General features: G+C 37.7%; 1 long non-coding RNA gene across 1 annotated transcript; it reads left to right on the top strand.

Annotated features, from left to right (window-relative positions):
* LOC147650601 (uncharacterized) lies at positions 1-25,563 on the top strand. Its single transcript, XR_015276288.1, has 5 exons — positions 1-56; positions 1,504-6,264; positions 15,256-15,521; positions 21,412-21,514; positions 23,577-25,563. It is a non-coding gene; the product is annotated as an uncharacterized LOC147650601 (long non-coding RNA).
* The last annotated feature ends 1,511 nt before the right edge of the window (positions 25,564-27,074 follow it).

Raw genomic sequence — 27,074 nt, 5'->3', positions numbered from 1 at the left:
ATCCTTTGGTGTGTGAGACGTTCTGCGAGAAGAACAAAGGCTCTTCTTTAATCTGGGTAGGTCACAAATCAGGTTTGTATTTGCAATCCACATATTTTAAGTTGGATTAGTTATCAGAGAGGATATAAAAAAGGAAGGAGAAGTGCTTTGAAGTGTTTGGTCTTGGGTGTTCTTGAACAGAGACGTGTCTTGCTGTCACAGGGCTGATTAAAGCAGAGCTCAGCGCGTGTCGACCCTTTCAAAACAGGCTCTCCATTGTCAGTGGTATTAACACCCTCCAAAGCTCAGCTTCACTGGGCTGGAGCTTGACAAGCCAGGTTTTCTGGGTGTCTGGCACAGATCGAGGTGTTAGGCAGGTGTGATACACTGAGACCCCAAATTCTCTCTGTGTGCCCCAGAGTTGGGGCTCAGCAAAGCAGCACCTCCAACAACTTCACTTTTACCACACTTGGAGATCCAAGAGGGGCAGGAATAAATCAAATTCTTCTCAATTTCATTTTAGGAGTCTTTAATCTAGAGAAGAAAAGGCTCAGGGAGACCTAATTGCTCTGCAGAGCTCCCTGAGTGTGGTGGGGGTCAGGCTCTCTTCCCAGGCAAAAAGGGACAGGTAAAACAGCCCCAGGTTGTGCCAGGGTCAGGTTGGATAACAGGAGAAATTTCTCCACTGGAAGAGTGGTCAAACCTTGGAATAGGCTGCCCAGGAGGTGGTGGAGTCACCATCCTTGGAAGGGTTAAAAGGAGGAGGAGTTGTGGCACCCCATGGTCTGGTTTGATGGGTTGGGGGTATTTGGTTGAAGGTTGGATTGATTATCTTGAGACCTCAATGTCCCTGTGAATGTGTGGTTTTATTTTGGCCTCAGGTCAGAACTAAATCAGGGATTGTGGATTTAGGATTTGACCCATTCAGCTCCACATTAAACTGAGATTGAAGTCCCTGCACTGAGAGCTGAGGAGGTTGGAGTGGGATTTTAGTGGCAGAAGCATTCTAGAAGTTCTAGAAGTTTTGACCTACATACCACACTTACACCAATTCCATATCATTTTCTCTATAAATCTTTTAGAATCATCTCAGAGGGATATAGGAGCAGGACATATAAAAGAGTTTATGTACAATTATTGCTTTCTTAATTAAAGTAATGTACACGTGTACAGTTATTAATATGACAAAGCAAAATCCAAAAATACCCTGTTAATCACCAAAATGTGACTCAAAAGACATTTTCTGAATAATAATAACTGAATGAGATCTACAAAGGTCAGAAATTAATCACACTCCTTCAAGAAAGAAGCGTTTTAGTTTTGGTCAAGAGGTAAATAATCCAAGAGAGGAGTTTTATTCCTGATATGCATCAATATGAATAACACGAGAAATCAGGATTATTTGCAGCTATCTGCTCTTCATTGTGCTTATTACTTAAATGGGCCTGTGGATTAGATATTTAGAGGAGGAAAAGCAAAATAAGCAGCACCACAAAGGTGAAAAAAGGGATTTTGTCCTGACAGGTGCTGCCTTTGAAGTCGTTATGAATTAATGGCATCAAAGCTAATCCCTGTAATGGCTTGAACGATGCATTGGTAAGTCTAGGACATACCACATTTATAAGGAAAATGGTTCCATGGAAAAGGGTATCTCTTTTTTTTAATAATAAAAATATTTTTGCAATCTTGGCAAGTCTTATTAAAGATAATTGTTCTTTGAGAGATTTATTTTTGGTGGATTCTGTACCTGGTAATTGTTCCATATATCCTGTATGAGTTCCAATGCCATGATTCTCAACTTGGGGACTTTCTCTTGGCATACTCACTTGAAAGCATTCAGAATCTTTGAATTTTAAGATAAATTCCTCTCAATGTTGTACTTTATACCTTAATACACACAAAAAATTGAATTTTAAGATAAATTCCTCTCAATGTTGTACTTTATACCTTAATACACACAAAAAAATTGAATCATTTTTATTTTAATATATAGAATTGTATTGAAGCATAAATTATCTGTTCATGAGGTTAATGACAGGCCAGAGGAACTACTTAAATTTTTGGTACAAATAACTCCTGAGAAATAAAAATATTCTTAAAAGGCACTTTCATATTTCATAGACATACATGTGAAATAATTTAAAGACAATTCTAGCCTTAAAATTGAACTCCATTAAAAGAAAAGGTATGACACAGTTCAATAAACCCAAAATTAAGTGAAAGATTTTATTCTATGAACAACAAAATGCTTTGGTGTGGCTGCATCAATCCTAAAGGTCTTTTTCCTGGTCCAGTCACCATGTTTCCATAAATGGATATAATTTAACTGTTCCCTTCAGATGTAATTCTGACTTTACAGCTTAAATTCTGTCTAAAAAGCTGCCTGGAAGAGCTGCACGTTCACATTTCACATGGTGCATGCTTTCAGCAGAACTTGTCATCATCTGCACAGCTCTATCCACTGCCATAAATACCCATAAGAGACACCATCTTTATCTCTGTTATCCAATAAAGCCAAAGGCAGGTATTTGATGCTATAATAACGGTCTAAAAATGACAGAAATTGAATTTTAGTCTGTTGTTATGGTGGCATATAATGAGTTCATCTACATGGATTCTCATTTGCTTTAACTAAATCATGGTTTGTGTGGAATTAAGGCCAAAGCTGCTGTTGCACAGAGAAATTGCTGTGCCTGTGACTGTGTCACACTTTGGGTGAGGCTTCCTGCTTTGCGCTTGTTCATGGGGTCTGGAATGGTATTCAAAAATGAAATGTAAATATTTGGAACTGAAATGTAATGTAATTCTTTCCTCCTGGACTAGCTTCTCCTTCACTGATGTAAAAGGTGAATAGTCCTTCTATTCATCTTGTAATATCTCTTTGCCAGCTGCCTGGACAAACTCTAATTGTCTTTTGATGGCTAGCACACACTCAGTGGATGTAGGAGTATTTGGAGTATTGCAAACTTAAAGCACTTCTATAAACCTGGCCTTGGCTTTCAACAACCTCACACGGTTATAAGTACACAACTTTTAAATATACTGAAATTATCTGTCTCACACGTAAAAATCACAATTCAGAAATGAGTGAGAAGCAGAGGCAGCGTGTCAGTGTTTGTGTTTCATGAAAAAATGTACAATATTTACCAAAGCTATCCCTCTCATTTGAACATGTAAAGACAATAAGCAGGAAATAAAGCTAGAACTACTGTGACAGGTGCTAGAAAAAGTTTTGAAGAGTCACCTGGCATTCCTTTTCCAAATGTCATTTCCAGACAGCAATGCCAATTAAAACACTTTCCCTTACAGATCTCACGCCACTTTTATCACTTGACTGAAAAGAAGTTGGATCCGGGGGTAAGGTCAGATCTCTGGCCGGCAGCATTTTGATGTTCAGTCCCCTTTCTGTGAGTGCAGGCAGAAATTTCTGTCCTGGGCGAGCGCAGAGCAGAGCTGTATTTTCCTCGGGGCATTTCCCTTTCCAGTAATCCTGGCTGTACCAAACACCCAAATGAAATGCCCTGTCCATGGTGCCTCATTAGGACAGTGTCACACAGCTGAAGGCTTAGAGAGAAAGTCGATATTTTGCATAAGCAAATAAGAGAACTTTATTTAATATTTTTTTCTCAGTTAGCCAGATAACTCTGGAGGGAAGGAGATGATCAGAAGGAGATTTTTATTTCATCTCCGAATTTTAACTGTCCATCTGAGCAAGGGGAGGCTTTTACAGAACACTTGTTTCAACAGTGATCATAAGGATTGTTTGTTTAAGGAGCAGACTCATGTTTGTTTTCAAGGGCAATAAGGAAAAAGGAATTAAATATATAAATTGGGGGAGAAATAAGAGTCTCTGCAGTGGTTTTCCTGAAAGGAAGATTTGCAAGCACACACAAAAGGGATAGTAAAGAAAGGAGAGATATTGACAAGAAAGGAAGTGAAAATGAATTAAAAGTGTCAATATTTCCCTTGAGTAATTAAATAAAAGCATTCTCATGCCTGACCCATTTTGGGGGGAGGGAGTTTGTGGTTCACTGCAGTGCTATAAACTACAGAAAGACAAGTTTGCCTCCAGTTCCATGGATTCAGTGGCAGGTGCTGACCTGTTCCAGCCTGCCTTCTGCAAGCTGGCAGCCAGAGCCTCAATAACACACAGACTAAAATAAATAGCTTTTTTTTTTTAATGTTTCTCTTTTAATCTGGGTCAGGCTCAGGATCCAGTTACTGCTGCTCTGTAAAGACCTAAGGGTGAAAATGGAGTCAGAACGAAGGACACGTGAGGAGGCAGAAACTCATTAATGCCATTGAAAGCCAAATTGTTTGGCTTTCTGTTTTAGATATGTAAAAAAGGCATCTTTTAGCAGGTACAGGCTTAATTTCAAACTGGACCGTGGTGCTGAGTGTGTGGGGCACATCCTGCCCACAATTTGCACCTCAGGTCTCAGTGAATTCCAGTTTAATTTGTTTACCCCTGGGTAGAATAAGGATGCAGGGACTAGGAGTACTCACAGGCTTTATTGATGTGCTTGTGTAATCCTTGCAGACTGTAAGAAAACAATTTAAAAGCAAAATTGTTTGTGTTACACTGACATAGACGAGGTTTATCTTTGTAATCCTGTAACTAGATTACTTGCATGCCAGCAAATGTTTTCCTTCTTGTTTCTCTAAATTATGAAAAGTGTTAACATCAGTCACTTTAGTTCCTGGAAAATCTCAGATTTGCAATTCTGTTGTGTAAATTAATAGCTCAGTTCACTAGAGAAAAATATTGCAAATGTATTTTGGCATCATATAGAAGTAGACAACTTGTAAGGTAATATATTTTCTTCTAGAAAATATGTGTCAAATTAGCTGAACAAGTTTTAACAAGCATGTCCTCATTCCTTCAGCAGCTGAGAATATACTTGCTAGATTCTCAAAGCAAATTAGGCACTCAGTTCTACTTGAAAACAGAAATAGGTAATAAAAGTTATTCTGCTCTTCAAGATTTGAATGAATTTGAAAATTCCATTTAGTTCTTGAAAAGCAACCAAACCAAACATGTGCTGCTGTATGTGCTTACCACCTAGGTCTAGCAAGTTTTTAAGATCAGACTTTTTTCTTTTCAATTCAGGTATTTAAAAATCAGAACTTTTGTCACAAAAGACACTTTCTTGTATAAAGAACTGTTAATTACATTGCTGTGTCAACACCTTAACCTCTTGTGTTAAGGCTGGCATAACTTAAGGTTATGGAAATCTTCAGTTCAGCTGCACTGGGTTGGTTTTCAAGTAGGTGTTTAAGTCTCCATTTTCATAATGTCATTTTCCTTCCCTGCCCCTCATGGCAGAGGTAAATTCCTCACCCAGGGATGAGCACCTGCAAGAGGATCTGCAGCAGCACTAGAATTGTGAGAGTTATTGTGACACACCCCCTAAGCAGGGCAGGAGGGAAAGGGGACAATTCTGCTTTCCCAGTGTTGCTGTGTGCTCTTCCACCAGCTGATCACAAATCCAGCACTCCAGGGTGGGATTTGCAGCAGAATGTGGAGAATGATGTCCAACAGCATCAGGGAATTCAGGAAATGCTTGGGAAAAACCAACAGCTGTCCCTTGACAACCTGGGGAGATACCTTCAGAGTGAAAGAAGCACTGCTGACTGTTCTCTGTGCTAATAACTAGAGAGGAATAGAAGACTTCTGATCTGTTTGTTGAAAAGTCAAAGATAAAAATGCACACAGAAATCTTTTTCATGATATTTTGGAAGTGTAAACTAAGCTCAGGTGAATAAAAGAAAAATGCAGTTGTGGTTGCACTGAAGTTTGAGTTTCCCCTTTGCTCAATTCATGCACATCCCTGTGGGCTGAGCTGTCCCAGCTCACGTTGATTCTAGAGATGTCAGCACCACCCAAATCTCAACTGGGTGACAAAAACATTTTTAAAAAATATTCAAGACATACACATCCAGTCATCCCTGCACACACTGGATCTCCTCCACTACAGGGAGAAGTACTAAATTTGGACACAAGAGTACTGTATTGTCAGTTTATGTCACATAAATGTTAAAGCAGTTATATTTCTTCTTTTTACTTCATATTTCTTGAGAAACATCAACTCACAGGATTGCACACTTCAAAATAATTGGCCAGTGTGGGCTGACAGATCTGATCAGAGCAGAAGGGTCGTTACCAGATGCAATGAGCCTGATCTGTCTGAAAACAAAGATTACAGAGGACTTGCAAGGACAAAGGAAAAGTTTTAACTTCCTCATCTCTGTGGATATTTTCTGAAGGAAGAGATTAAAAGGAAGGTAAGACACTGACTTTAAAACTAACAAAGCTTCCCAGAATCTGCATCACTGAAGTTAATTTTCAATGGTTCTGTGTTCATTTATGATTGTTGGTCACAATAACTTCTATTTTTGCTATATAATTGTGCTACTCCCACAGCTGAATTACCTGGCAATTTACTAGGAATATTTTCCTTCTCTCATCCATGACAATATTACAAAACAGTGTGTTGTCATTCCTGGGGAAAGTCATACCTGAACTGCATTTTATTCATCCATTCAAATTGACAGTGATTAATAATCATCCCACACGGGGAAAACTTAATCCAAACAATCTATTTCATGTTTACCCAGGAGAGTATTGTGTGTTACTGTAAAACACTGATGTCATGATGAATTCTAATGGTTTGGTTTTCCCTTATCCCCAAGACTTGTCCCTGCACTAAAGAAAAAAAAAACAACAAAAAAAGAAAGTTTGATGGGTTTAGAAGGAGTCATTCTAGAAAAAAAGGCCAAGCTGATATTTATTTGTTTTATTGGTGCCACCCAAATGTCCTACAAATGGATTCAGTGCAGATTCCAGGAGCTCAAGTGGGTCCATATTTAAATCTTCCCTCTTGTAAAACTTTCCCTCAAGTTTGATCCACCTTCTCTAAAGGGTTTAAGTGCTCCAAGGAGTATTTCCCCAGCCTGGGTTTGTATTCATCACACAGAAACCTCGGCTGGAGCAAAACTGGATACAGAGGCAAATTACAAATTAACTGTTGGGTTCAAACCCTTTGCAAAATCTAACTTGGAAAAAATGACAGCACTAAATGGTTTCTCTTTTTTTTTTTTTTTTTTTCCAAAACAAAATTATCCTTCTATCAGAAACAAATCATTCTAATTGGCCAGCCAGACTGGGGAGTAAGTTGATCATTTATTTCCTAATAAAATATTTACAAATCTATAATGATTTCTAATGTTTCTTCTGTTTTCACTGTATGCTCATAAAGTGTAAAAATCATTAACTTAAATATATTTTATTTAGTATAGGAGTAATTTGTTTTATAGCTCATTTTAGGAATAATGCTTTAGGAAAAAAATTACCCTAAGAGTAATCTCTATATATCATCACCCTTGAAATAAGGTATATCCACAGTTTAGCTCTTGATAACAAAATTAAGACTTGATTGTTCTAACAGAACTTATCAAAACCAATCTAATCTAATTTCATGAGCATGGACAATAATTCCTGTCCTCCAATAACATGGGGTTTTTAACTAGAAAAATTAATGTTTCATTGGATTTATGTACACAGAACATGAAATAAATGTGGTTTAAAATGTGTGTAGTTACCCTGAATGAACAATTTAGGAGCAATCAATCTGTCACCCACTTTAATCTTTAAAACAAACATGCAATCTAATAGTGTTTTGTAAAATTACATTTGTCTATTAAACTACTGCATCAGAATATCTGTCAGATAAACAGGATAAAAATGTACCACTTCTGAATAACTAAATTATAATAATTTGTAAATAAATCAGGCAATTTTTACTACACTATAGTGTAAAGTATTTTTAGATACCTTAGGAAAGATGGTAAAGGCAAAAGATTAAATCTAAAAATAATATAGAGAGTAAATGTTGATATTGCAAGTTGGAAAGTACCTGTGACTTTTTTACCAGTATTCATATATGAACCTGATGGACAGGAGCAGAATAAATATGAAATCTGGAATTAATACATACATTAATATCTCGATCATAATCCATTTTTAAATATGCATATCTTCCAGGTTCTACAATTCTGCCTCAAAAGCCATTTGGAAATTACAATTTAATGACAACTCTCCTAAACTTCTCTAGCTGGCAATTTATGTAAATTCTGATTTTAGAAACATTTTCCTGAGTGTATTAAAATTTAAAAATCATGAGGGGATGCTCAGTTGATGTTTCTTTTATTGCATCATGTACCCCCAAACCAGAATTGTTTGAATCAGATTGCACAAAGATTAAGGAAAATGTTTAAAACCTCAAATCTTTTGTGTGCTTGTTACCCTGCTGGTTTGTGACCAAGAAACAGCTTATTTCTTGATTTTTACCCCTGGTTTTGTAGCTGCAAGAGCTTGAGAAACCAAGGCAGGACAAATTTTAAGCATGTGCATAATTATTGTGCACTTAAACGTGTGCTTAAGTACATTCCTGGAGCTGGGCCCAGTGACCTCAGCTCTGCCCATGAAAGTCAAAGTAACACAAGCCATTTCTGCCTAATACTGCAGGATGTAACTTTTAACAACTCACTATTAGAAAAATTAAATTTTAACCTTGTCTTGCTAATTCCAACTATTACTGGGGCCATATTTATGCCCCGACTTAGAGTGCAGTTTATCACTCTGATGCTTTAACCTTTGGACATCCTCTCCTTAACATTTTTTTAAACATCAAAATATCCTCCAGCTAATTATAAATTTTGTAAATGAAGAAATTAATTTTTTCCCATTATGTAAAACTCAAACATATCCAGCAAAATGTGGCAGGGTGGGTCTAAGGATTTTTATTTTTTTTTTTTTTTTAACTAAATGGATTGACTTACAAAAACAAAAGATGTAATGGTTGTGAATTCCTGGAAATGTGAAGCATGTTGCCTCTGTCTTACTCTGATGGAAAGTGCTGGGAGTCAAAGTTTTCATTTATATGGCTGGTTAATAGCTTTGGCAATTTTTATTGTGCAACAGTTATGTTTTTAATTGCTAGATGCATCCTGAGCAGTGCCAGGCAATAAAAAATAGGAAGATGTGCTTTTATCAAGCATGACTCACTTAATAACCTTGAATTTAATATGGGTTTCTCCAGTCTTTATATTTATTTCTTATGGTAACTTTCACTAGATACCAATAACTTACTAGATATTAATGTGTTACTAAGAATTAATGAGTTACTAGATATTGATGAGTTACTAGATAATAATGAGCTAGGCTCTTATGCACTTTTCTTCATGATTATTTGAGGGCTCAAATGGAATTTTGCAGAGTTGTTGATATTTACAAATTCTATTTAAAAAGCTTTAACACCCAGAAGTCTCTTCATTAGAGAAATGCCTGGGCCTGGCAGTGATGTTTGCAGTGGTTTTTGGTGAGGGAGACTCCAGCTGTACTCCTTGGTCAGATTATGCACAACACACACTGTGGAAATGCCAGATTTCTGCAGAAAATATTTGCATAACATGCTAGACATGAAGTGACATCACATCAAATTGCTCTTTGAAAACACAGGAAATGCATAAATTTGTGTCCATAGCACAGTATTTAATTCCCCTTTGATCTTACTGGGGCATTCCTCTACCTTCAGTATTTGTCTCTGGAAATCTCAGCTTAAAAATCATTTTTCTTCTGCCTGGCAACCTTTGTGAAGGTGTTGTGGGCTGCACATGAGGACAGCTGGGAGTAGAAAGCAGCTTTCTGTTCTTGCTTTGCATGATTTTTTGCCAAACCACAGAGAATCTTTGGCTCCTCACCTTGAAGCACTCCCAAAAATGGAATTTTGATCACTTCCAGAGGTTTCTCCTCACTGCTCTTGGACTCACGTGAGCAATCCAAAGGATATAAAGCATTTACAAGAGAGCACATTAGGAACTGACACCTCTAATCAGCAGCTTTGGGAATGCAGAGTGTAATTTTAATTGCTTCTGCTGGTCCCTGGCACAGCAGGCCAGGAGAGGCTGCAGGGAGCGGGGCAGCTCCCCTGCCCAGCAGGGCTGGTCCCTCACCTTTGGGGTGAGCCCTGCCCTCTGATCTACACAGCAAGCAGAGGAAATGCCAGACTCTGGCTGTTGGGGCAAATTCCATGTCAAATCTTGTGATGCCAGCACCTCTGGCCAGCTGGAGCAAAGGCTGAGCAGGGAGGTGACACCTGGAGCTGATGTGTGGCTCGCAGACCCCGCTGCTCTGAGCCTGCAGCCCCTGCCCCAGGGCCAGCACCTGGCTCCCTGCAAGCCCTGGTGCCTCAGCAGGAGCCAGTCCCCATCACACAAGTCCATTAATCACATTTCAGGGGCCAATTTCCTTCAGCCACTCTCCGTTTCTGCCAGGGATTCGAGACAGATTTAATTTTTCCCCTGAATGCATTAACCTGAAGGAGCAGCCTACTTAATTAAAACAGATATTGTTTCACTTTCTTTAAATATGCAAATGTCTTTATTAGACTAGGTGTCATGTGCTGTACATTCCTGCTTAATTAATCTCAACCTCATCTCGATTTGCCTCAATGAGAGTAAAACTTCCTCATTTATTTTTTTTTTATTTTATTTTTTACCTCAATGCATTCCCTACAACAGGTTTGCTATCACAAGTAATCTCTTTTCCCAAGTGGAACAGATCATCGGTGGATCACTAAATGCACTTTGTGTAAGCACCTAAGTAACATAAAAACGTCCACAGGGGAAGGTTTAGGTTGAAATTTGGGGTTGGAGTGAATTTGAGGATATCCCTCACTGAGCTCAGGGCTCAGCAGCACCACTGCTTTATTCGTCTTTGACAATAATTCAGTTCCCACCCAAGGAAGGATGGGAACTAAGTTCTAATTTTCCAGTTTTTGGAAATATCTTTGATGTACATAAAGGGTAAAACAGTAGAATAGGATTCCCAGAGGAAGAAAGGTAAATCTAAAAGATAACTGTGTGACTTGTTTTGTTTAAACTTTCTGTTGCAGGGGTAATATTTCACTGAAGATTTAAGCATTTGTAAAGCTTCTACAAAATAAATTTAATTACATATCTAACAATGAATCAAAACTTTAGATTGAAATAAATTGCTTCAATATCTTCCTGTAGCTACATGAAATTTATATCAATAACCAGAACCAGTTTACTTTGACCTTATTTTTCAATTTAATTTCGTTGAAATTCCAATTAAACAGATCTAAACCCCCATAGTTTCACGTTCTGCTTTATTGGTATCCAATCTGTGCAAATACTTTCATCCACTCAGTATTGAGATTTTGTCAGAGATCAGTCACGTGGCAGACAGTAATTTGTTAGGTCTAAAATTAATTGGACAAACAAATCAATGAGTTCCTAATAGTGGTTATTGGGCTTTTTTATTTGACTTCCTTAGTTTGTCTCTCCCTCAGAATTACTCTGCATATTAAATTACTAATTAATACAGCAGTACTTCAGCTTAGTTTGTTCTTCAGGTGAAGTTCTCAGAGAGTTTTCCAAAAGGAAATTTCTATGTCTGTTTTTTAGGAGCAGGGTTACATCTTCTTCATGGCATTTTCACAGTTACTACCTATTTTTTCAGCACAGCAGGCAGTACAAACCTACAGTTCAGTGCAAGGGATCAATTTTTGTATGCACATGGAATTTTTCTAATAGATTAAAAAATACCTGAATCTGATTCCACTGCCTTTCCACAACATTTTGGAAAATCCCGAAGGGAGCACAGAGGCCAGTTCAGGACCATTAATTTGCTTCGATTTTAAGTTAATTTGTTTGGATTTGAAGCTGTCTCTCAGTGGCCAGCACTGTCCCTTGAGCCACTCCTGCTCTCAGAGTTCCAGCTGATCTTTCCTCTGCCATTCCCCCACATTCCCAGGAGCATCTGCAGCTGGAGCTCCTGCAGATGGGAGCAGTTTATACTCGGCCTTTTCTGGCACAAACCCTGCTTTGCAGCACTGCTGAGAGTCCCCTCCCCTGAGGAAATTCTGCACTTGTTGGAAAGAGAAAATGTTCACCTCCTTCTTTATGAGGAGCAGCATGTAAATCAAGTTCTTACTGCTCTCAAAATGGTAAAGTTATTCTGCATAAACTGACTGTAAATTCTCTCAGTGTAGATTAATAGGGTCATTTCATTTTATAAAGCACAAGTCTTTTCAGCTGTGGGAAACTCCAAAACCTTTTTTCAGTATACTTCAGTTTCCCAGGACAAATTATTTCTAATCCAACAAACTTTCCAAGAGCTGCAAAAAAAAAAAAAAAAAAAAAAAGTGTTTTAATTTTTATTTCTGTTAATTGAAACCTCTGTGAAAATATTCCACAAATATTCCATTGTCTTGCTACAGTAACTGTGGGATGAATCCTCTCCCTGAGGAAGCTCCTGGAAGGGCTCAGCTGTAGCATCCCTCCAGCTCCTGGAGTCTGGGAAGTCCAGCTGCATGGAAAACAGCAGGAGATCCTTCCAATATCATTGCTGTGCTCCTGTGGGTAGTGGAAGTGTGTTTGGAGCTAGTTTTCATTGGAACCATTCTCGTGTTGCTTGCTGTGTAAATTATCCATCCTGGAAGCGTCCTTTGATAAAAGAGAGAAGGAATTTAACAGCAGTGTGCTTCCCCACAAAACCCTAAAATCTGCCCACACTCTTTTCTGACAATTTTTTGATCTCCCAGTTAAGCAAAAAGCAAAACTTCAACTAATTGATGTAAATGTTTGTAGTGATGGTGGCAAAAAGTTCTATCTTGAGCAAATTCAAAAAGAAAAATGACACTTTTATATCTGCAGAAAAGTGAAATCATATTTAGGGTTGTGTGTGTGATGGAATGGGAGAGACCAAACAGAGCAGAAGATTGCTTCCACTTTTTGTAAGTAACAAATAAATAGTGGAAGTAAATGTTAGAAGAAATAGAAGTAAATAACCACTGCTGAAAAGAGCACAAACTTTGGTAACAGCCTGTGACCTCTGACAGTCCCTGAGCTGGGCAGCATCATCCTATTACAGGATTTGGGCTCAAACCATCCATTACAGCAGGACTGGAAACAGAAGCCAAAGAAGTTTCAGTCCCATTTATTTTAATCTCCATTGTAAAGGGATTTATACTAATGGAACACAATTACATTAGCCCACGAGATTTTAGAAGAGAACTGATATATAATTCCATTCTATATCGTTTGTAGTTGTCTAACTAATTAGCAATTATAAATAATTCCCTTTGGATTAATTGCTTAGATAGCATTCAGAATATAAATCCTTCCACATAACATTTATATTATTCAGACTCAAAAAACCTACTTTGATTTTATCCTTGGGTGACTTTGAACCCAGGTCACTGAACCAAAGCAGAATAAATCATCTATTCCTATCCAACTTTTACTCCAGGCTTATGCCATTTATACAAAGTATTCTGTATTCTTTTGATTTAGACTTGATCTTAATCCTAATTACCTAGAAGTAATTTTTGTAAAAATAAAAAGTATTTTTTAGAAATAGATAAATGAATGTTGTTTCTGCCACTGAAATAGTAGAGACATCTTAAATGTTCTATGAAAATACACTAAACTTAGGTTTATGAAGAGCTTTCCTAGACATAAGACTCCTGAATACCCTGTGTGGCTCTCTCTTAACTCTCTGCTTGGATTGTTTAAATTAGATATCATTACATCCAAGTCCTAATTTTCATGACAAAATCCTTCAGGAGGACAATACATCATCTATGCAGCCAAACAGGAGCTTCAAGAGATCATGTAGGTGACACCTGATCACTATTTGGGAAATAAAGGGACTAAATTATAGCTCAGCTGCCCTTTAGTAAAGAGCCTCCAACTGTGGAAAGATGCTGCCACAACTTTTCTTTATAAAAAGGCCAAAAGAATTCAGAAGGCAATTTAGCAAAGGACTTGGATAGAAAGAGCAAAGTCCTGTTTTTTAATTTGTAAGTTATTTTTTTAGCTTAAACTGTCTCCACAGACATGGCCTTGGCATGGGAACTGCTGGGAGCATTGGGCTTGGAGCAAGCACAACCCCTGGCAGGGGATGAAGGTCTGGAGGGGACCAGAGGCACCCAGGGGGTGACAGTGGTGTGCCCATCTTATCCCTGACCCTCACTTTTAGTTTGCTTCCCCCCTCTGAAGCTTCACTGGTGTGGAAGTACCTCTGCAATTGGAGGAAAGAGCCAAGGAAAACAAACCCAGCTCAAAGTAAAAGTCCAAGCAAGACTGAAAGAGCAAATGCATAAAATTTGCAGTAAAGGAGCAGCAAGAGGCCACAGAGACACGAGATTTCCAAGGAGCTTCTGCAATCCTTGTTTCTCACTTGGTCTAAGCTGTGATTGTGTGGAGCAGGTCACCTACAATTAATTGCTGTGATTTTTGAGTGCTCATTTCCCAGTTCCACCAGAAATCCTGATGGAGCTCCTGACTTCAGCAGCCTTGGCTGTCAGGGAGGGACATTTGACATTTTCTAGAGCTGGCACTCTTCAGTCTGCCCTCTGTTTCCTGCCTGGCTGTTCACGAGTCTTTAGGCAAAAAGAACAAATATTGCTGCAACAAACACAACTGCATTTCACATGTAAAATGAGGGGTTTGTGGCTCAATAATAAAATACCATGGATGTGGTGGAGGAAAATATGCATCATAACTGCTACAGAGATTAACAATGTCTGCAAATTGCCTCAAAGAAACCCAGGGTTTGTTTTCCAAACAGTTGCATTGAGGAAAATACATTACCCAATTAAGATGAAAGGGATAACAATCTTGGTGAATTGTTATTGTAGAAAATAAAGAATATTGCAGTAATGGAACTTAATTTTATCATTATATGTATTTAAATTGCCTTTTATATACAACCATATATTTATTTGAAATAGATTTAAATGCAAACATAAACATGTTGTAACAGTTTCCAAAGCATTAAAATCAGAAAGAAAATAATGTTAATGAAATATTCAATTCCTTTTATTGTTCTGAAAATCCGAAAATGATCTATCATTTCTATGTGACAATTCCTTTTGCCTCCAATCCAGTCCTTTATAGCCCAAATGCATAATTGGCATAGGATGAGACCTTGGTGGGGAAAGGAAAATGTCATTCCTGAGATGGGGAGGGGAAGCAGTGTGTGTCTGTGATGTGTAGACACACAATTTTTTTCATTTGCACAAAATCCAAGTGCATTTCCAGGTCATCACTAGGATGGAAACAAATGACATCTCAAAAGGATGGTGAACACCACCCTCTGTGTTTTTAGTGTTTGTTTGGTTCTGCTGTGTTTTACACAATGCCCAGTTTAATTCTGCTTTCTCGTGATTATTTCTTGTTTCCCAGTTGGTCCCAATCTCCAGAACCTCCTGGACCTGCCAGGAAATATCAGTTCCTCAAGAGCAAAAGAGTTTAAATACAGAATTCTGGTTACACCCAGGGTGAACCCAAAGCACCTCAAAGTGGGCGTTTGTTTTTTTAAATGCTGCTAAAAAGAGTCTGGAACGTGGAGAACGGGAGGCAGGGCTGATGTCAGGTGGTTTGGCTGGAAAATGAAGCTGCCAAAAGCCACAGGACCAAGGAAAGGAGCTAAAGCTGACTCCAGGCACATGGTGAGTGAAGAATGAAGGATCTGAACCCAGCTGTCAGCAACTGCTTTCCTGAAATAATCACTGTTCAAGTTGTCTGAGTTCTGAGGCTTCACCATAATCCAGTTTTCAATTTTCTTTTTTTGTTCTTAGGAGGCTGCAAGATATTTTCAGCATCCTTTAAGTTTTTGGAGTAAGAGAATCTTGAGTTTTTTTAAAAGCACTCTTTAGCTGACCAAGGTTGAGGCTATGATTTATGAAGAAATCAGTGTGAGGCTGCAATTTATACAGAAATTGTTAAATCTAATTCACCTCCTGTGATTATATGCAAGAGTAATGCAGTGCATGCATATTAAATACACATATATTTATATATGCACATATATATGAGATACCTCTTGTTTTTCTGAAGAGCACAGGTGAACCAACATTAAACTTGTAAAATGCAATTACTCTGTGCTCAAGGAAATGACCAGCTACTCAATCTTTTTCATTTTTCATATGTTGCCATTCTTGAGTGCTTTGGGACAATGAACTCAAATTATTTTTGCTATTTACAGCATGAAAACTCTATTGTGCTAAGAATGCAACTGCCTCTGAATATGATATATTGACAGGTTGTCTTTTAATTTTCAAATGTTATTTTTCATAAAACATTAAGAGTTTTTCTCTACCCAAAAGACCCACTTTCCCCCAAGGCATAATTTTCAATGACTGCTGACAGCTATCAATATTTCTGAGTATTCGAGACATTTCTGGACAAGGTCTTTTGGAATGGGAGATATCAGTCAATTTTTTTTATCTCCTTATTTTCAAAGTCTGCCTTTTCTTAAGAAAAGTTGTGTTTACTCATTAATGATATCTTATTTATTCAGGTGTCTGCAAATACATGGGGGGTTTATTAGAAATTCAGCCAGTTTGGGGGATAAGGAAGCCAGGATTATTTGCTGTAATTTTTCATATCTCTGCCACAGTCGTCTTTGTGGAAAATTGGTGTCACATTTGCCCCTGGCACTGAAATATCTCTGTCTGTTATTGAGACAGTTTTGAGTTAAATTGCAGTGAATAATTCAACTGTTTCATGCTTGAGCTCTTTTAGAACTCCTGTGTAAAATACTATCCAGAGTTGGAGATTATTCTTCAAAAATTCTGCTGAATTTGCTCCATGGCCTCTTCCACCAGGACCTGAATTTATGATGGATCCTCATTGTGCTCTCTGTTTCCATTTGCCATGCCAGGATTTTTCATGCTCTTCACTTAGGGATGAATTCAGTTCTTTGAAGAATACTCTGATTTATTCATTGTACCTTTTTGATTTCTTCAATCACAATGGAATTAGCAATTTTTAGTTATTTTGTGTGGAGGTGACTGTCTCATTTTATTGGAGGTACTGGGGTGATTTGGAGGTTCCTCCTCCAATTTCCTCAGGATCAATGTGAGTTTCTTTCAGAATTCATGTGACTACTGCTTACTCCAAAAATATTCTTAAACAGCTTAATTCAAATTAGTGATTTTAAATAACAAAAAATAACTTAGCAGAGTACCATTTTCAGCTGATAGATTTTTTTTTCTTTTTCATTATGTTCTTGTAGTTTTCTTAATAGTATGATTAAAGTCATCATAATTCTTGAGTAACTCTATTGTTTTCCCAAATAAATAATGGAAATGAACTGGAGAACTGAGGTTGCTTGAGATGGAACATTTAACCAACTCTACTACTTGATTATCACTCTGAAACAAGAAAATAGAATTTATTTTATCTGATATAATGCACGATGATGTCATTAGCACTCTTTCTTTAATTAACCACAAGATGATTATAATTAGGGAGAAAAACAGGAAATATAATAAGAAATAGGAGTTATATCTGGTTATTCCAGCATTAAAATATGATACAAATGAAATATGCATCAAGCTTAGCTATCACTAAAACCAGCTCAAATAGAGTTTATTCACTATTTTCCTAGATCAATATCCTACTCCACAGTCATATGGCAGCAGCTGTTTCATAGGAATATTCTCATCAAAATTCTGACAGCAGTAATTTTTTAAAAATGCTTGAAATATTATTTCTTGGTTGCTCATGATCAAAATGGCACATTTTGTCTCACATTTCAACAGCAATTTGGGAGAATTGATCAGAATTACAGTGCCCACATAGGGGAACACTCAGGCTGAGGCAAAAGCAGAGAACACAGTCCTTGCTGCATAATTCCTTGGTCAAACCCTTGGGAAAAGATGATTCCTAATCCTCTGTACCTGTGGGATTGGATGCTGGATTTGGAAACCTCTGCATCAGAATCCTCCACTGAGCACTTTCCATCACCTTTGGGGCTGCTGGCATTGCAGACAAGGCCCATAATGGACAAGAATGTTTGTAAGAATGAATTGCTGTGATTCCCCTCTCTGCATAGTGAATGTTGCTAAAACACCCATTTTGTCCTACTTCAGGAAATAATCTTTATTTAGGAGTAGTTATTGATGTCCAAAAGGAAAACACCGATGTGGTGAGATGACTTGGAGGGAATATTGTACCAACCTGAAGCTCTGTCTTTTGGTGAGGAGCCACATTGTTATTTGATCTCCAAATCCTGCATTATGACAGGTCACAGTGCTCAGATTTGTTACTGAACAGTGGTTTAATGTGTATATTTTAATAAAGAGAATCACAGAATTCTCACCACGAACCATTTGCAGTTTTGTGTTTTCACTGGTTTCAGTCATGTTTCCTCGCTTTCCAGAGAAGGATCATTTTCAAACCTATCAGCTGTCAGAACTTTAAATTTTAAAACAAGAATTCAAGTCATCTGTGATGTCAGCTGCTTCTACATTCATTTAACAGAGCTTTTAGCTGTATCGCTGTATTGTTGGTTTCCTTTTTTTAAGTACTTAGAATGTATTATTGCATTAATGTTCTTCATGGAACATTGCAAAACACTCACTTAAATTATTTTGCTAATGCTAAGCTAGGGTTGTTGCATTATTAAACACCAGAGGCTTGGCAAATTACTACAAATGTGAGTTTAAAGCACATTCTTCAGGTGCCTGAATGTTTATGTATCATCACAATAACACAGACATTTATAGTAATGCAACATTGCCAGCAGAGTGTATTAGAAGTTCAGATATTAGTGTAGTTCAAAGTCATATTCAGCTTCAGCTTTATTCTAATTTCTGGTACATAATTTCATCCCCAAATGAGCTTAATCAAATATGTGAGCTGCAAAAAGTTGTACATGCTTTTGTAAAGCAAAGCATTGCTCAAATTGACTCCCCAAATCCTTCAATTATTTTTGGCCTGGAGTTCAGAGCCACTGAAAAGCTCCAGAGCTTTTTTCTTTTGCATGAGGGATTCTGTCTTTCCTCTGATCCTTTGTGTCTTTATCTTTACACATAAAGAAAATCAAGTCCATATTTTCCTCAGGTTTTTTTTTTTCCTAAAATTCTTATTCCTCTTTCTTCTCTCCTGCAGTTTCTTTCCAGTAGCTGATATCTCTTCTAAGATCAGTTTTTCAAGCCTGGGTAGGGTATTCTGGATCTGTCAGCAGTGTTGTGTTTACCAGAGTAATTTATCTCCTGTGCCCTAAATCCAGCATCGTTCTGGGACAGCACATCCCACAATATTTTCCCTTTATTCTGCTGTCACACCATTGACTCCCATTCCTTTGTGATGAATTCACAACTAAAATCTCCCAGTGCTGTTCTCCCACTCAGATAATGATTCCCCATTTTATATTTTCATTACCCCCAAGAAACAATTAAACAACAGTATTTGGCAATGCTCAAAATGTCATGCAGGGAAATGGAGAACACAATAAAAGATAATGGCTTTAGCAACAGCAGCAAAAGGGAATCTCAGTAAATAGAATAGCCATGCTGTTTTCCACCTTTAATTGGGTCAGGGGCCTTCAGCACAACCTTGTATACAGGTGTGCTTTTAAAAAAGTATTACTTATATCAAAAATTATATTAAATCTTGTATTATATCAAAAATATGTCAATATTTCATATACAGAGGCAGTTGCATTCTTAGCACGATAGAGATTTCATAACATTTTACAGATTCAAAAATTTGATGCTGTAGAAGTTAATATGTATGCTAAGAAAATTCTTAATTAGATTAATGCATAATACTTATTATGTATTATATATAATATTTATATATATATATAAAATGTATATATATAATTCATATATTCTATATAATATTATTTATTATGTATAATACATTCTTTTAAAGATTTTTTTTCTTCTTTAAAGGCAGTTTGTATTTTTAAGTAGTGGTATTTAGACAAAATACTATTGTCTAACATTCTTTTTATAATCCTACAACTTCTCTCGTGTTCAAAAGATTGTGTTAATCATAGAATATATTTTAAAGCTGTAATTAGCTGCACAAAAACTCTTGGTTGCTATATATTTAGGATATCTCTAGCCCCAGAATTGTAATGTTTCAGTGTTAGCCAGAAGATCCTCTGTAGAAATCTGTATTGTACATGGGTAATAATTAGATGTTGAATAGCGCTGGTAAAGGGAAAAGTTGGTGTCAACCAGAGGTTGGATCTAGTTAAAGGGAAAGAAAACCTGAATATAAATTATATAAAGTCAAAAAGTGATAAACATTGAATTTTTTAATGAAAAAAAAAAAAAAAAAGTTAATTATCCTGCAAGAACTCTTAGAACTCTTGAACCAATCTGTCATGCTTTAAGAAACCATGCGTGGCCACCTTTTTTTAAAAAATAGCCATAACTAGAGAGGGAATCCAGCTAGAAAAAAGCCAAGCAGGAAATAAATTTGGAAATAAAGGGCACAGTTTTCCATAAAACTGTGCATAATGCTCCAGGAATGGATCCCAATGTACTGCAAAAATTCCAGAGGTTCAGCAGCCAGATGTGGGTGTGCAGGGAACACCTATTCCTCTGCAGGTAAAACAGCTGCAACTGCTTGCTAATGAAAAATAACAAAAAACATGGCTCCTGGCAGTATTAGGTCACTAAATTAGATTTCCAAATAATCAGCCATTACAGGTTGATGAGATAATTACAAATGATGTAGTGATTAATAATTCTCTGCAGCAAAGGGGTCACTGCCTGGTGTAAGCCATGCTGTGCTCTGTGGGAAGTTCAGTGATGGCAAGTTCCAGTTAAAAGCTGCTCAGAGTCACAGGTTTTGCTATCAGAATGACACAAAGCGCTGTCCCTGCTCTGCACTGACCCCTGAGGCTCTGTGGAGCTGGGACAGAGGCAGAGGAGGGGTGCCAGAGGTGTTTTTCCAGGCTGCAGATGGAATTATGTACGGAACAGGGATGTGGCCAGCACCTGAGAGTGTCCCACTGACAGGACAGGCCAAAGTCTGTGTGGAAACATGGAAAAAACACTGCTGATCCAGCCAGGTGGAAGGGAGATAAAAGTGAGGTGAGGGAAATAAAGGACAAATTAAATGTCCCTTAGAGAACAGAGGTTGTGTCACGCAAATCCACGCACACAAGGGAAAACCTCCCAAGAAAATCACTGTATTTGAGTATCACCAAGCAGGCCACAGGCTCTGTTAATGCCTTCCTTTACCACAGTATGCAGGGCAAACCAAAATAACATGATAGGGGAAAAAAAAATCCAACAAAGTATGGTTTAAATGAAATCAAATGAGTTCCAAGCTTAGAGATACTGAGAGTGAGGGAAAGAAAATGGGATTTTAACTTCCTCAGCTGATGGGCTGCAAGATCTCTCTGAACAGTTCTCTTGGTTACAAATTAAGTTAATTTTACAAAGGCATTGCCCCTGACCCCATTACTTGGTATGTAATATTGAGAAGTTGAGTGGTAAAAAAAAAGTAGCAGTATCAGCTTTTCTCAAACTGGTTTTTATCTGAATCCAGCAGTTTCTGCTGGGGCCTCTAATGTTTAACTCTTTGCAGTTCATAGAGTTCTGTGGCAGGACACCAAGAAGCATTGATTGTTCCATCAGTGTCCTTTTCTCATGGAAAGAACAGGGTTGCTCTCAGTTGTTGTGGAGCTGAGGTAACGTTTTCTTCCTTCCTCCTTAATTTTTATGTTCCTGAGTCTGCTTGAAGTCCACTGCTGTCTATTCTCTGCATTAATGCTGCATGTGCAGACAATCAATGTGCAGAGGGAACTGTGCAGGGCTAGCTGGAAAACCCACGAGCTAAGTTATGATAAAAAAAAAATTCTTGGGTGTTTCCCTCCATTCCTGATTTTTATTTATACAAATACTTAACTATAGTTAGGCATATTCCTTTAAAAACAGAATTTCCATAATATGTTTCCAAAAAAATAACAATCACTCCCAAATGAGTCAGCTGTGAGTACTAAGGAACAGGTTAAAATAATGAAAGCCTAAGAACAGGTTACCCTTTCATGTAAAACTCATCACATTCTTAATTAATTTCAGCATATTCAAAGATTAGATGCTCTGTCTCAAATAAGAAAACAGACCTGCACGGACTCAGGAAATTACAATTAATTTAATCTCCACAATATTTTTATATAAACAAGAATATGGTGTTAGAGCTTCCTGAAAATGTCCCATCACTGGTGTATATATTGAGATTTCTAATTTGAAAATGGAAGATGTCATAAATGGCAGAGTAAGAGAGAGCCTGGGGATTGGAGGCTCCTCAAAAGCCAACAGCACCAAAAGAGAGGCGTGGTCTGAAAGTCCTGATCCAGTCCTTAAATTTGGTAATTCACTGAGCACTGCACTGGGACAAACTGTGAATTAATCAGAGCTCACTGAACACCTACAGCAGAGGTTTAGTTTAGTAACAAAGAGCTCATTAACATGTTGGCTTCTGATCTTCACACAGCAAAGCTGTTGCTGTGGAGGGTGGGGGGGAGATATTTTTTATTTGGTTTATTATGTTTCTGTTTTATCAAGCAGCTAAGCACAATTGAGGACTCTTGATGTTTCCTAAAGTGTCTTTCACTTTGAAATTTGAGCCATGAATTTTTCTAACTTGCCTGTGATGTGAAAGGTCATGTGCCCAAATTTCCTGGAATGTCTGATCCATCAGGTGTTAGAAACAAGAGTGGCAGAGGACAGGCTTGAAGTTTATTCTTTGAATTGAACTCTATAAAAATGCAAGTGGCATCTGCACAGATGCCAAATTTGCCTCCAATGATGAAAGATACTCCAGTGAATCCACACTTAAAAGTCACCCAGCATAAAGTCTTAGTGGCTGAATAATAGAAATTTTCTGTCCATAATACTGTGAGATGTGCAGATGGTTGAAAAATGATATGTGATCTCATGCAGTGCCTGCTGAGTTAACAAGAGAATTTCATTCAAGAAAAATAGTACATTTTAGTTCCACCATATGTGTGATTATGTTTTCTTCATACCCATGGAGAATCCCTGATGTTAGAAAGCAAACTATGATAGCCCATTAACATGTCCTCTTTTAAATAATTTATTTAAACACGAGAAGCTTACATTTTTGTAAAAATAACTTGCACAACAAAGATAACAGCTGCAGTTGAATATTTTTTGGTTGGGTTGTTTTCCATGGAATTGTGAGCAGAAAAAGAAAAAATGTGCTGCTCATTTCTCACCTACAAGCAGCCTTTGGGTCCATCCACTGCTCCTGATAAAGCAGAATGCTGACAGAATAAGAAATATAGGGCAGAAACAGTCATTTCTTATCTTCTTCACAAATTCCTCACCATGAAATCCACTGCACTTACTTTTGGTTAAGGTTCTTGTTTATTAGAACCAAATTTCAACTGTTACTTTGAGAGTAGTTCACATTATATCAGTGTTCCTCAATTTGGATTTAACCATATAAAAATTTATTAATAGTTATACAATCAATTTTATTTGTATCTAGTATGATAATGGATATTTAAAAATTTATGGATATTTAAAATTACAGAAGTCTGATTTGTTTTTTAAAAAAAACTGTGTGTTTTAATTGCAGGGCAAGAAATTGAAATATTAAAATTACTTTAGCTATTTAGAAATAGGGAGTTTTATAATCGATAATTAGAGCAAAATTCTCAGAAAAGTACTACAATAATGCTTTCATCATTTCCTTTTACTCATCCTGCTCTTCACACACTGCAGTGAGTCCTGTAGGAGTCCCTGATGTTGGTGAGGATTTCCTTCTGTCCCCAGCAGCACCCGGAATTATCCAGAATATTGCTGCATTCCCAGCTGCAGCTCAGCATCACCAGGAATAAGCAGACAACACTCAGGAAATGTCTGTGATTGTTTCCATCCTCAGGTCACCCTTTCAGAGGTGCACAAGCTGCTTAGCAGTCACTCAGCAATTTTTCCATCTGGCAAATCCATCAGCCCAGGATTTTTTTGCCACACCAGTTGAAAGGAATCCGGTCTCTCATTTGGTTGATCGTGGTCATTGCAGCATCCACGTGTCTTTTCCTGGGGATTTCAGGATTTTTGTGAGCTCATTAGGATGTTTTCTTCTGTCCCAGATCCACAGTGACGGCTTGATATTGGTGCTGTTGTATGTTTCTATGGTTTTTTTTTATTTTTCTTTTAATCTTTAGGTACATACAGACTGCTGCTTTCAAAGGATTTGGATTCTTTAGTCTCGAGGTATAAGCAGCCCTCGTCCATCCAAGAGGGCTGTGAAGGGACTCTGTGCTTAATTAAAATGTCTGGTTAAAAAAACCTTTAATATTCTGAAAAAGAGAATGATGTGATGAGAGAAAGTGGCATTACTGTCAATTTCTAGAAAGCTTTCTGTTTGTTGGTTCCACTGCACAATTGAGTTTTTCAAGGTATTCCTCAGGTTTCCTTTCTGGGGGTAGAGTTTAGGAGCTCGTTCTGGGTGTGTTACCTGTCATCTTCTGTACTTTACATTTTGGAAAAACAAAAGGCTGTATTTTCACAGAACAGCCTTGTCAGAAAGATCAGAAGACCTGGTATTTTTGAGATCACTCAAAAGTTATTCTTTTGACAGTGCTTTGACTGAATTTCTCATTTTCTGTGACCTGTGTGTGCACAAGTTGTAGCAATCTTTTTCTTGCAGCTATGTGCTCTGCATCTGAGAGAAATCCCCCATTTGCACTGCTCAGAGTGGGAGTTTGGAGGCAGAGTTGAAATCTGGAGGCTGAGAACATCCAGGAACTTTGGGAAAGATTGGCTACAGCTGAATTGTTGAATTGTTGAACTATTTCAGCCACAATGGGAGAACGTTTGTTGCCTCACGTATGCCAAGATCAGGCTCAGGACTGTGAGGGATGCAGCCTCCTGCTGCTATTGCCACTTAACAGAATATTGCTGTCTGCTGGAAAAAAAAACTTCTTAGGCTCACCAAGGGCAGGGATCAATCACTTTTGCTGACAAAATATGCTTAGACAAGCTTTTCTAAATAATAATATTTTTCTGGTGTTGTTGAATGGAAAGGGAGTTGCAGAAAGAAGTTGCCCAGAGTGATTTTTTTCCTGTTTCACTCGTTTCTTTTCTAAGCAGAGAAATGTTTAGAGTTGCTTTGCTTTAACTTAGGAAAACAAACTCCTCTACTACAAGAGCTGCCAAGTTACTACACCTCAGAAGTGCCTTCAGATGTCAGTGAAGCACCAGCAGTGTACAAAGATGCCTTTGTGTGCTGCTTTGTAGTCTGTGTTGAATGCAGATGCCATTTAATGAAGTCAGTCTTTCCAACATCTCCTTTTTGGCTTTTTTCTTTGTATAGTTTGACTTAACATCGGTAAATGTCAGCCCCACGAGGATGTGAAGAGGGGAGGAAACCTGACAGAGCTAAATGTGGAAACTTTTTGATTTAAGATTGGCTGGTACATCTGCATCCAGTTATCAGAACCTTCTGATTTTGAGAATGATACATTGGATTTTCAGTTTTTCCTACAATTATTTATTTGAGGTGACAAGGCAGTGACAAGCATGGGATACAGAGCCCACTTTCTCATCCTGTGGCTTCAGTTGTCTTTGGATGAAGCTGTAATACAACCTAGGCATTGTGAATGATGAGATCGTATAAAGGGGGAGAAAATAGCTCTGCATCCCAAAATATCATTTGCTTATAAATATAAATGAGATGGCTGGAAAAGAACAAGAAAAAAAAAAATTCTTTTGAAAATATTTTTTTTAATCTCTGCCTGCATAATGGAAAAGTGTGGCATTTAAAATTATCCTGGAACGTGGAAGTTAGCTCAAAATATGAAATACATCAGATAATACTGTAAAAAATGAGAATATATGCATGGCATAACAGTAATTTACATCTCCATCACAGTTCTCTCTAGATTCTCAAATTCCCCAATGCCTGTAAAATACTTTAGGTTGTCCATGTCAGTGAGCTGGAAATTATCACGATGTAGTTGTGAATAAAGCAAGACATGAAGATGTAACACAATTACTGCAAAGTGCATGGCAAAGAAAAGAACAGAATTTTTATCTGCTGATCCCAGAGCTTCTACTCCAGGAACAGGGTTGGTTTTATGAGCAACTATCAGGGTAAAAGGTGATTGTGTTTGGGCACAATATAATCTACATTTCTGTCTGTTACCAGGCTGCTTGTGTGGATGTGCAATTGTATGTGAAGAATCCTAAACAATTGGCACAAGCCACGGCTCTGAAGAGTTTGCTCGGTCTCTGCAGCACAAATTCTGACAGGAATAACTCGAGTGAGAGCAGCAAAATCATCTCTGTTTGACAATGATTATTCCCAACACATGCAAATAATCATTTATGGAACTATCACAAATCAACTCCTCGTACTGGAGATCTTCACGTGGAAATTTCCTTCATTTGGCTCAAGAGGTGCAGTATTTTAAACAATTGTAAGGAACACTGTAGTGACTTTTTCCATTCACTCATTCTAGCTTGGGTGGAATCAGCAGTTCCCACGGTGGAACTTTGTCCCCAGACTTCCCAAAGAACAGAAGTGACACAGTGCAGCAAAAGTCACTGAGCACGATGTGTTCAGACCCCTGGACTTGGAGTTTGAAAGGTTCCTCTGAAGAAACACAGCGGACAAAACATGGTTTTCTATTCTGTTGTTGACATAAACAAGGCAAAGGGGAATTCTTAAACATTTTTTGGTTTTGAAAGGATGAACTAAAAGGATTTGACATTTTCAGATATTTTGCTGTTGTTTCTTGATGGCAGGCACAAAAAATTTTCTTGAGAAATGGGTGAGAGTTGACCCAAATGGCCAGGAAATGTTGATTCCTTGCCAATAAAGGATTTTTTTGTTTGTTTGTGGTAGTTTGGTCAGTGCTGAAGTCAGGCTGTTGGACATGATTATCATTGCAGGTTTTTACCAACTGAAACAATCTATTCTAAAGTCAAAAAAATCTTTCACTCTTCTTTAAACAGTGTGTTTTCTCTCTCTTTTGACCCAACTTACCAAAGTCAGTGTTTTTGCCCATTTAATTGATGTGATCACAAAGTTTCAAACATTCTTATTCCCTAATTTTCCCCACAATACTTTACTATAATACTTTACCAGTAGGTGGTTTTGGCATCTCTCAGCACATTTGTTTTGCAAATCACCAGGTTATGTAAACATTTAAGTTCTGACCAGACCAGCTGGGACAGAAAATCCTGTTAAATTTCAGTTTTGGAGTTTGGGAG

The sequence above is a fragment of the Cyanistes caeruleus genome, chromosome 14, assembly GCF_971803275.1.
Source record: "Cyanistes caeruleus chromosome 14, bCyaCae1.hap1.1, whole genome shotgun sequence".
NCBI classification, from domain to species: domain Eukaryota; kingdom Metazoa; phylum Chordata; class Aves; order Passeriformes; family Paridae; genus Cyanistes; species Cyanistes caeruleus.
This window is presented reverse-complemented; position numbering and strand designations above follow the sequence as displayed.